Here is a 12344-nt window from a genome sequence, read left to right on the forward strand (position 1 = left end):
AATTGTATCAAAAAAACATAAAACTACAGCAACCCAACTCACAGCAGAATTGAATGTGCACTTCAGCTCTCCTGTTTCCACCAAAACTGTTCATCAGGACCTCCACAGGGTCAATACACATGGCTGACTGCTAGAGCTACTGCTACTGCTACTCGTGCCAATGCTAAATGCCTGTTTCAATGATGCCAGCAGCAAAAATCTTGGGCTGGGACAATGTGAAAGATGCATTGTTCTCTGATGAGTCCACCTTTACTTTCCACTTCTGGGAGAGTTACAGTGTGGAGAAGCCCCAAAGAAGCATACCACCCAGACCGTTGATGCCCAGGGTCAAACATGGGGGAATCAATGATGGTTTGGGCTGCAATATAATGCCATTCCCTAGACCCAATACTGGTGGTAGATGGAGCATCACTGCCAAAGACTACCAAAGCGTTCTAAATTACCATATGTACCCAGTAGTTCAAACATTGCATCCTGAAGGTGGTGGCATGTATCAGGATAATGATGCACCAATACACACAGCAAGACTGGTGACAGAGTGGTTTGATGAACATGAAACTGAAGTTGAACATCTCCCATGGCCTGCACAGTCACCAGATCTAAATATTATTGATGATTTTGGGGGAATGAGTCAGGAAATGTTTTCCTCCAGCAGCATCTCGTAGTGACCAAAACACTATTCTGCAAGAAGAATGGCTCAAAATGCCTCTGGCCACTGTGCAGGACTTGTATCTGTCATTGCTGAGATAAACTGTTGGTATATTGTCCTGTGGGGAAAACCGAAGCACCCAGAGGAAACCTACGCCAACATGGGGAGAACATGCAATCTCCACCCAGAAACACCAACTGACCCAGCAGAGGGTCGAACCAGCGACCTTTTTGCTGTGAGGTGACAGTGCTAACAAATAAATGAGCCATCGTGCTGTCTCACTAATAAATTACTGTGCTCTAAAACCAGGTCTTTCAGGTTCATTTTCTAACCCCTGTAGATGTGTAATACTTTTATTTTAAAAATTGTTTATATAAAATTGGAATAATAATCAGTTATTTACAGTATGCTCTGTTACTGTTCATCTGTTAGACAAATCAGTTTTTTAGATCAATCTAATTTAATTATTTTTCTAATAAATATCCACTGTTTCTCTACATTAACATTGATTCATTGTCATTTCCACCACACACTTTTTAAAAAAATATTTAAAAGGTTCTCACATTAAAAATGTATTCACAATGTATGAGTTCATGCTCTATTAAATATACAAATTCAGTTTATTTATTTTTTAATAAGCTCTTAATCAAATTAATATAAAATTTTAGAGTGTGACAGGTGTACAATTCAGCATTTGGTGCTAAGGGACTAATTTATTTTACTGACAAATGTATAATTATTGTATGTATTGTAGAAAGATTGGTTAAACTAACCTCTTACCTACTGATGGGAGGGCACTTTTAAAGGACATAATGCCACGATGTGTCCTTCTCCGCAATAAAGACAAAGACCCTCTGCTCGTCTTTGCTGCTTCTCCTGCAGTGAAAGGCGTGATCTGCCCAGTTGCATAGGTTTTGGTTCGGGGACTGCTGTCTCTGCAGCTCCTGGAAGAGGGAGCTGAAAAGCTCTGGGACCCCGTGACGTCATCCACCTATGACATCTGTCCCTCCTGGTTAGGCTGTTGTCAACCCGAATCGTTGAGACCATCCAAAGTCTTGGGAAGGTCTAACGTATATACTTCATCCTGAATGTGCTCTGAGAGGCCATGTAAAAACATGTCCCACTGAGCCTCGGCATTCCATCCACACTCAGCAGCCAATGTGCAGAAATTCAATGCCATAGTCCGCCATGCTCCGAGTGCCCTGATGTAACTCAGCCAAATATCGTGCCACCTCTCTCCCAGAGGCTGCTCTGTTGAAGACTTTCTTTAGCTCCTCGTAACTGAATCAAAGGATGTACAAGGAAGCTTTTGAGTCCAGATCGGTTCCCCATAAGGCAGCCTTGCCAGTAAGGAGGTTGATGACAAACAACACCTTGGCACGCCCTGTGGAGAACAGAGATGGCTGTAATGCGACGTACAATGTACATTTGGTGATAAAAGATTTACACATCCGAGGCCCGCCAGCGTAGGAAGTAGGTGGAGGAAGACAAAGCTCAGGTGAAGGATGTGCCAGTTCTGGAGAAGAAATAGTAGATAGAGCAGGTGTGCCTCCTAATGCGAGGAACTTTCCTGTGAGCTGCTCAAGTTGAGAGGTAAGACCAGTTACTTGTGTGATGAGACTCTGAACAGCTTGGTTAGTAGCAGTCATTACTGTGTGAAAGAAATTCTGTGACTCGCGCAACACTTGCTGAATCCATGTCGTGGTCAGTTTGTTCTGTCACGTTATAGTAATGATATAAAGTCAAATGGATCCAAGTGCAAGTGAAAGTTTATTAACGATAAAGAGTTTGACAACAATGCTAACAGTGTGCGACAGCAGCATGGAAGAAAGTTGTAGAATCAGGATTAACAAGACATCAAGGAGACCAGCCCAAACAGATCCTGACAAGACACAGAGAGGTCATAAAAAAAGAGTAACGAACTGACAATGATGTCCTGGCTTTCCGCTCTTAAATAGGTGAGCTAAGTGCCATCAGCTGGAACTGCTGATTAGTCCCACTGATCACGTGATATAAACAAAACACGCTACAGAGCACATCGGAGGCTACAGCACAAACCCATGTGTCAACAACAAACATGAATAGAAAGAGCATATACACCTGACAACCGTGACAAATATAAAATGTTGGAAAAAATAAGCATTATCTGCTTCTAAATGCTGAGGGCTCATATACCTCAACAACCTAAATGGATGCCTCCTCTAGCAGCTTAATTTAAATAAGGTGACCAAGCTATTCAAAAATTAGTGCAACCACGTGATATGAACATACAGTATGTGATGAAAGCATTGCTAGGCAAACAAATTGCCTACTGTAGAAACTGTTTTTTAGGAATGTTGAATCAGCGCTACACAGACCAATATGTGTTTGACATTAAAGTACATCAAAAGCATTTTAAAGTTACAGATAAATCTGCTTTCTGTAGCTCTCACTATTGTTTAATACCCTACAATGATCAGTCTGTGCAGCACTGCTTTAAGCTACAGGCCTACTACTTGAATTGTTGTCAATCTAGATGACCTCTAGATCTGTTCCAGTTCAATGGCTACAGGCTTTCCTAGTTTAGATTAAACACTAATTAAAAACAGCATACGTAGCTGGTCACGGTGTTGAGCATAACTGAAAACAGTGTTAAGTATGTTGGAGCAGGAATATAACTACTTTCTTCAAGGCTATGACCTCCAAAAACTTTGGGGAGGGGCCACATTTAGGGGGCTCCTTTCTATCAGAGTCATGATTGTTAGCTCAGCCAAACAATCCTGAAAATCCTATATCCAAAAATGATTAAGACATGTTTAGCAATTTATTTCCAACATTTCCAAAATATATGAACAATTTCACAGATATTTTCAGGCAAGCTAATCTCTTTAAATCTTAAGCAGTATATTCTATAATAATTAAAAAACAATTATTGTAATGTGTGTAGAATTACCTTTTATGACACCAGTCATTGCAACAATTTTGGCATTTTTTGTGGTTATCAATGTTTTAATAATGTTTTATAAACAAATTTCGGGAGAAGCATGCGCATAAGTTTCAGTATCAAATACGTCATTGACAATTATTCTATTATCCAATCAGTTCTTGACCAAACCCCTATATATACCAAAGCTGTCTTGCCTGCAGCATCTTACACCTTTAGCATCAAAACTTCCACTCTGAACAATGTCCGAGATAAATCTCTTTGCAAAGGACGACGCCTTCCTTGCTGAGGCTCCTCTGAGATCTGAGCACCACTTCCTTCCATCACTCCACCTTCCAAAGCCATGAAAAAATCCAGCCAGGTCCAAAAAACTCCATACCAGCGTCCGGATCGAAACCCATCATCCAGACCCGAACGCAACAGCAGGCCTTCAGCGAGTCTGGGGAGAGTCCCAGGTCCAGATGACGTAGGATCTCAATCTCCGGAAGTTGGACTCCTCGCCGGCTCTGAGCTTGTTCCCTCGAGCCGCCAGTATAGCGTGAGCTTGCCTCCGCTAGCGGCACCAGAAGCTCGTCCCCAACTACATCCTTGGCCCGCCGCCCCCCCTTCCAACTCAAGCACATGGTCGCTACAGGAAGCACAGGCCCAAATCCATATCCTGCCTCCCCATCCCTTCCAAGCTCCCGCGAGCAATGCGAGCGTGAGGCCGCCTCCGCTCCCAGTTCAAACCCCAGCTCCTCTAATTCCTCCTCTTCTTCCCCAGGTTTTTTCAGGCCCAGACGCAAGTTCCAGCGTGAGGCCGCCTCCGCTGATGTCAACGTCGGCAGCCCCTCCTCTCTTCTCTTTTCCTCCCACCGGTGATCCTAGGGCCAGCAGTAGCGCGAGCATGCCTCCGCAAACGGCCCTAGCCTACAACTTTCCTTCAGGCCCCGACGCAAGTTCCAGCGTGAGGCCGCCTCCGCTGATGTCACTAACGTCGGCAGCCCCTCCTCCTTTCTCTTTTCCTCCCACCGGTGATCCTAGGGCCAGCAGTAGCGCGAGCATGCCTCCGCAAACGGTTCTAGCCTCCAACATCCCACAGCCACTTCTTCACACTAAGTCTTTTTCTCTGTCCACAGCCATGCCTCTACCCGTTCCACCCAACGCCCTTGCCCTGTATCATCCACCCATCTCCAACACTATCAGGAGCCAAATCCTGTCAGGTTCGGATGTTGATCAAAAAAGAAGTAGACGAAAATTTCATGATTGGTCCTTTCTCCGCACCTCCTTTCAGAGTTTATCGCGTCAGTCCTATTGGCATAGCCACTAGGAAATTCTCCGATAAAAACGCTTAATAATCGACCTTTCCTCCCCGCATAACTCTCCGTTTCCTAGTATCAACAGTCTCATCCCTCTCGAAGAGTTCTCAATGATTTATCATGACATCGACCAAGCTATTTCACTAATTAAAATCGTGGGTCGCGGCGCTTGGATGGCTAAAGTCGACATAACATCCGGCTTTAAAGTCATGCCCATCCACCATGACTTTTGGCACCTTTTCGGCATTCTTTGGCGAAAAAATTATTATTTTTCTGTACGCCTAATCTTCAGTTGCAGAAGTAGTCTAAAGATTTTTGATACGCTGTCAGAAGCAATCTGCTGGATCCTTTCCAACAACTAAGAAATCCCGCATTTAATTCATCTACTAGATGATTTTCCTAATCATCTCACCACCTGACGATATCCCAGCCGCGCACCTTTTGACAGTTCAGAAGGTTTTCGTTGAACTCGGGATTCCCCTAGCCGAGGAAAAAACCGCCGGTCCAAGCACTTCAATCGAATTCTTGGGCATCAAATTAGACGCCAATAAATTCCAAGCATCCCTACCAAAAGAAAAAATTTATCGAACAATCCTGGTAGCTTCCTCCCTATTAGACAGCCCCACCTGTTCTAAGCGCGAGCTATTATCAATTCTCAGCCATTTGAATTTCGCAATGCACATAATTCCCCAAGGCCGCTCGTTTATTTCTAATTTCTCGCGTCCTCAGCTCACTGTCTAGAGGATAAAATATCCATCGACGACAGTAGCCTAAACGAACTCCGTTTATGGATATTATTCCTCAAACAATGGAATGGTCTCTCCTTCTTTTACAGCGACCAAATATCCTTCCCAGCAGACATTAATTTATTCACCAACACTGCCCCGTCAATCGGATTCGGAGGCTACTATCAAGGACGCTGGTTCGCGTCCACTTGGCCGCCCCAGCTGTTAGACCTGCCGCAACCACAAAAATCATCAGCGCTATTCGAGCTCTACCCACTAGTCGTCGCTGCATCTCTATGCGGTAAAGAATGGTCCACTTCCCGCATAATAATTCACTGTGACAATGAAGCAACCGTTCACTGTATAAATAAAGGCCGTTCAAATTCATTAGCATTAATTCCCCTACTAAGACGCCTAACTTGGATCTCAGCATGTGACCAGTTTATTTTAACTGCAAATCACATTCCTGGGTCCAAAAACCAAATTGCTGACTCTCTCTCTCGTTTTGCCTTCCAGAAATTCAGACATTTGGCACCAGAGGCGGATCAGTTTTCAATCCAAGTCCCGCCTTATTCTGAGCTGATATTTCCATAGATCATCCTTTAAAAAACCTGCTTGGAGCCTCTCTCGACTTTATCCTTCAGGCAGTGGCACCTAGAACCCTGCAGTCATATTTAACAGCATGGAAAAAGCTTTAAAACATTCCATGCATTCAATTCAATTCAATTCACCTTTATTTGTATAGCGCTTATACAATGTAGATTGTGTCAAAGCAGCTTCACATAAAAGGTCACAGTAAATAGGAACAGTGTAGTTTAAATAGGAACAGTGTAGTTCAAGGAACAGTGTAGTTCAGTTTGTAGTGTTTAAGTTCAGTTCAGTTGAGCTCAGTTCAGCGTGGTTTAATAATCACTACTGAGATTGCAAATATTGAAGGGCAAATCCAACGATGCGCAGCTCTACAGATCCCGAACCATGCAAGCCAGTGACGACAGCGGAGAGGGAAAAAAACTTCACTAATTGTGGAAATGAAGAAAAAAAACCTTGAGAGAAACCAGGCTCAGTTGGGCACGATCATTTTAATTTCTCCACTGGCCAAACGTCTTGTGCAGAGCTGCAGTCTCGGTGGCGGAGGCTGGAAGCTGGCCTCAGCGAAGACTCGTCTGTCTCTGGAGCATCACAGCAATCAGTCTCATGTTCTCCACTCTTCCATGACCATCACAGTAGCTGCTCAGGATTCGGCCTGGTCCAGGATATAGAAACCTTGGGATCATCTCGTCGTTGGTCTTGGATCGAATCAGTGACTCTGCATAGTCTGAGGGCCTCGGGAAGAGTATCCCCAGGTGGAAATGGAGAATAAAGAAAATAATTAGCGTAGCTGATGTTCACAGTGTATATCAACAAGATGCATAACTTGTGTGGAAGCCCCCTAAGTGGTGCACTAAGTGTACGCTTTACTGAACAGATAGGTCTTTAATCTAGTTTTGAATTGGGAGAGTGTGTCTGAGCCTCGGACGTTATCAGGAGGGCTATTCCAGAGTTTAGGAGCTATGAATGAGAAGGCTCTACCTCCTTTACTTGACTTTGCTATTCTAGGTACTACCAGAAGCCCTGAGTTTTGGGATCTTAAAGAGCGAGTTGGATTGTAGCGAGACAGAAGGTTGGTTAGATAAACAGGGGCTAAATTATTTAAAGCTTTATATGTAAGAAGCAATATTTTAAAATTAAATACGAAACTTAACAGGCAGCCAGTGTAAGGAGGATAAAATTGGGGTGATGTGATCATATTTTCTAGACCTGGTAAGAACTCTGGCAGCTGCATTTTGTACTAATTGAAGTTTGTTAATAGAGAATGCTGGGCAGCCAGCAAACAGAGCATTACAGTAATCCAGCCTAGAAGTCATAAAAGCATGGACTAGCTTTTCTGCATCTGAGATGGATAACATACTTCGTAACTTAGGGATATTTCTCAGATGAAAGGAACCAGTGTTTGTGACATGGGATATCTGATTTTCAAAAGTTAAATAGCTGTCTAATATGACACCAAGATTTTTTATAGTAGAGCTAAAACTAACTTTGTATCCCTCTAATTGTAGATTGAGTTGCAAGATCTTCTGTGTACAGGATTTAGGCCCAATAAGAAATAATTCTGTTTCGTCTTAGTTTGAGAGAAGAAAATTGTTGGTCATCCGCTCTTTAACATCTTTAATAGACTCAGTTAGCTTAGATAGTTCAGACATCTCATCAGGTTTAGTTCTTCTAATAATGTCTCCCAGGGGTAGCATGTAAATTGTAAACAGCAAAGGGCCTAAAACTGATCATGAGGCACCCCATACTTCACTGGGCTGACTGGTCAGTTAAGTATGACTTAAACCATTGTAGAGCCTGTCCAGGGACACCTGTATACTTTAAGCGATTTATGAAGATACATTGGTCAATGGTGTCAAATGCCGCACTAAGATAGAGTAAAACTAATAGCGAGATGCACCTTTAGTCAGCAGCTAGAAGTAGATCAGTGGTTATTTTCACTAATGCTGTTTCTGTACTGTGATGAGCCCTGAAACCTGACTGAAAAACTTCAAAAAAAAATGTTCGTCTGCAGAAATGAGCATAATTGGGCAGAAACAACTTTTTCTAGTATTTTAGACATAAATGGAAGATTTGAAATAGGCCTAAAATTAGCTAAGTTGCTGGGGTCCAGTTGCGGTTTCTTAAAAATAGGCTTAATAACAGCTAGCTTGAAAGGATTTGGAACATGGCCTAAATATAAAGAAGAATTAATAGCGTTAAGAAGAGGTTCTCCTATAACAGGTAACAATTCTTTCAGTAATTTTGTTGGAATTGAGTCCAACATACAACTAGCTGGTTTAGAGCTATTTATAGTTTTATCTAGCCCTTCCTGTTCTATGATTTTGAAGCACTGTAAATTATTTTGATTCAGTGAAATGTTTAATGGACCTGGAGTATAAGGCGGTGCAGAAAGTTTAACATCTCCTATTTTTGTCTAAAGCCTTCTATTTTATCACTGAAAAAAATTCATGAAGTCATCACTACTAATTTGCGGCGGAATATTTTGTTCCAAAGATGACTGATTATTTGTTAATTTAGCGATGGTGTTACTTAAAAATCTAGGATTATTATGATTATTTTCTATCAGTTTGCGGAGGTGCTCGGCCCTGGCAGATATTAGAGCTCTCCTATAGCTGGACATACTGTCTTTGCAATTCTAAAGACCTCAAAATTATTTTTTTTTCCGTTTACGTTCCAGGGCACGGGTTGCTGTTTTGAGAGCACAGGTATGACTATTATACCATGGTGTAGTTTTATTCTTTCTAGCCTTTTTTTATTTGAAGGGTGCCACAGTATTTAGAGTGCTAGTAAAGATGGCATCCATACTGCTGGTTACTACATCAAGGTCATTTGCGTTTGCGGGTGCATTTTGAAATAGAGAAAGATCAGGTTAGTTATTTATGAATTCATCTTTTTTGGATGGAACGATAGTTCTACTAGGGTGATATATCGGAACGGATCTGCTAATTTCAGGTAAACACAGCTTGTATAGTAAGAGGTAGTGGTCTGTAATATCATCACTTTGTGGTATAATGTCTACATCAATGACCTCAATTCCGTAAGACAGAATTAGATCTAGTGTATGCTTTAAGCGATGGGTTGGATCAACAACAATTTACTTTATCCCAAATAAATGTGGTAAATCCATAAACGCGAGCCCTAATGTATTGTTAGCGTCATCTATATGGATGTTAAAGTCTCCTACAATTAGTATTTTATCAGTTTTGACTAGTAAGTCAGAAATAAAATCAGAAAACTCTTTTAGAAAATTGACATAGGGTCCTGGGGGTCTATATATGGTGATTAAAGCGAGAGATAACATAGGTTTTTGCATAATATCTGAAAGCATAACATTAAGCGCTAATACTTCAAAGGAGTTAAACATAAGTCCGTTTCTCTGATTAGCATTAAGAAAATACTAAAGATTGATGCAACTCCACCACCACGACCAGTTTGACGAGCCTCATGTTTATTTAAGAATCCTGGAGAAGTTGCTTCATTTACACTAATATAGTAATTTTGTTTCAGCCAGGTTTCAGTGAGACATTATTTTTTCATTTATGATAAGTGCTTTAGGTGCTAGTGACCTGATGTTTAGGAGACCGAGCTTTACGAAATTTGTATTTTCACTTTTTACCGTTTTTTCTGGTTTGATTTTTAATAGATTATTTCTGGAGCACACAGTATGTTTATTTCTTGATCTAATAATACGAGAAACAGACACAGTCTCTATAGGGTTAGCCAGATATGTATTACTGGTATTTAGGTGGGACGAATAGGAGTCTGTATGGCTAAATTGTGAATTTTGTGAATTTTTACTTACTAGTCAGATAGAGCGAAGTATTCTGGAGATGTTGTCCAACAGGAGTTCAGCTCCAGCTCGACTGGGGTGCAGGCCGTCAGCACGGAAAAGCCTAGGACGCTCCCAGAAAAGATTCCAGTTATTGGCAAAGAGAAATTTCTGTTCTTTACACCAGTGTTTCCCAACCCTGTTCCTGGAGGCACACCAACAGTACATATTTTGGATGTCTCCGTTATCTGACCCATTAACTTCAGGTTTTGGAGTCTCTTCTGATGTTATGATGAGATGATTCAGGTGTGTTTGATTAGGGAGAGGTTGAAAATGTGGACTGTTGGTCTGCCTTCAGGAACAGGGTTGGGAAACACTGCTTTACACCTTGTTAATAGCCATTCATTCAGAGCAAAAAGTCTACTGAACCTTTCATTTCCTCGGCAGTAGGTAGGTATTGGTCCAGAAACAATGATCTGCGTGGTGGGCGAGGTGCGTTAAACCGTCTCAATCTAGCTCCTGAAGCTTGATTGAGGATCTCCGTCTGCCGGGGCCCAGTGTCGCACATCCCTACGTGGAGGACGACAGCACCGGGGCTCTCGGCAGCGCTCAGGATAGTAGGTATCTGTGTAGAAATATTCTTACCACGGGCACCAGGGAAGCAGAAAGTGCGTACTTTGTTACCTTTGGAGGAGGCGGCGCGGACGTGGCAAACTATGGAGTCCCCGATGATGGCCACATCGCAACCAGTTCTCGCGGAGAGGGGTGAAGCGGTTCTCCATGGAGATCTCAAACACGGGAGGAGGAGACGTTCTGCCCCGGGACCTGGTGAGCACCTAACGCGGCTGCACCCAGGGGCCATGGCAGCCGGGTGTCAGCGTGAACGATGCCTGGATGAACCGCGTCCTCAGTGCGCTGGGCCTGGACAGAGAAACACGCGGGGTTGAGGTAGAGGGAGTGTTGTGGTTGTATCGTCCACTTACCTCAGATGAGGCAGCCGTAGCATGGGGCACAAAGAGCAGGGCTTGTTGTTCCTGCAGCCGTGTCCGCTTCACCTCGAGGAAGCGAATCTGGGACTCCACTGCTTCCAGCTCCAGCTCCAACGCCTACATCGATGCTTCTCCTGCACTCAAGGACAGACACACAAGCGACATTGTACGGGGTGAAGAGCAAGGCAAGTAAGTGAGAAAATGAGGGAATGGGAGAAGTCGGTAGTTTTAACTGACTAGCGTTGCTAGCAGGATAAAGCTACAAACAGCAAGCGGATGCTTGAGGGACAGAACGTTTTAAAGCAGATTTGTTTGTATAGATGTATAAAGGGTTTGTTCACCGTACGTAGGAGAGACCATCACCTCCTTCCCTTTGTCTGTGACCACCTCTTTGTTGAGGAGCACCACCACCTCTTTCCCTTTGTCTGTGTCCACCTCTCTGTTGAGGAGCACCACCACCTCTTTGCTCTTTGACCTCGAGAGTAATAAAAAAGACTACCATAAGCACAGATGCCGTTCAAATTATAATGTATTTTGGGAAGTGTTCCTGGCTCTGGTTGCCCTAAATAATGCAGACTAACAATCCTTTAGAGGATTTCAAAAGCATTTGTGTTTTATGTGTATGCTAAAGCAAAGAGATGTGTCTTTAATGTAGTTTTAAACTGACAGAGTGTGTCTGCTTCCCGAACTGTGCTAGGAAGGCTGTTCCAGAGTTTAGGTGCCAGATATGAGAAAGATCTACTGCCTACAGTTAATTTTGATATTCTGGGAATTATCAATTTTCCAGAATTAATTGAGCATATAGGATGTGAGTGGCTATAATACACTAGGAGCTCCCTTAGTCAATAACATTTTTAAATTTATTGGATATTTAATAGGGAGCCAACTCAATAATGAAAGAACTGGAGTAATATGATCATATTTCTTTGTTCTAGAAAGACTTAAGCAGCTGCATTTTGAACCAGCTGAAGTTTGTTAATTAGGCCAGCAGGGCAGCCACCTAGTAATTCATTCATTTATTTTATTTTCTGCTTAGTCCCTTTATTAACCAGGGGTCGCCACAGCAAAATGAACCGCCAACTTATCCAGCACATGTTTTACGCAGCGGATGCCCTTCCAGCCGCAACCCATCTCTGGGAACCATCCATACACACTCATACACTACAGAAAATGTTGTCTTTCCAATTCACCTGTATTGCATGTCTTTGGACTGTGGGAAAACCGGAGCACGCGGAGGAAACCCATGCAAATGCGGGGAGAACATACAAACTCCACACAGAAACACCAACTGACCAGCCGAGGCTCGAACCAGCGACCATTTTGCTTTGAGACGAGAGCGCTACCCACTGCGCCACCGCGTCGCCAAACTTTGCAATCATAAAAATTATAAAAATAATAAA

General features: G+C 42.8%; 1 long non-coding RNA gene across 1 annotated transcript; it reads right to left on the bottom strand.

Annotated features, from left to right (window-relative positions):
• Window positions 1-6305: 6305 nt before the first annotated feature.
• On the bottom strand, window positions 6306-10583 carry LOC130238611 (uncharacterized). The gene is made up of 2 exons (XR_008838641.1): window positions 9989-10583; window positions 6306-6918 (listed from the first exon to the last, which is right to left on the bottom strand). It is a non-coding gene; the product is annotated as an uncharacterized LOC130238611 (long non-coding RNA).
• Window positions 10584-12344: the final 1761 nt, after the last annotated feature.

This window comes from Danio aesculapii, chromosome 12 (assembly GCF_903798145.1).
Source record: "Danio aesculapii chromosome 12, fDanAes4.1, whole genome shotgun sequence".
In the NCBI taxonomy this organism is placed as follows: domain Eukaryota; kingdom Metazoa; phylum Chordata; class Actinopteri; order Cypriniformes; family Danionidae; genus Danio; species Danio aesculapii.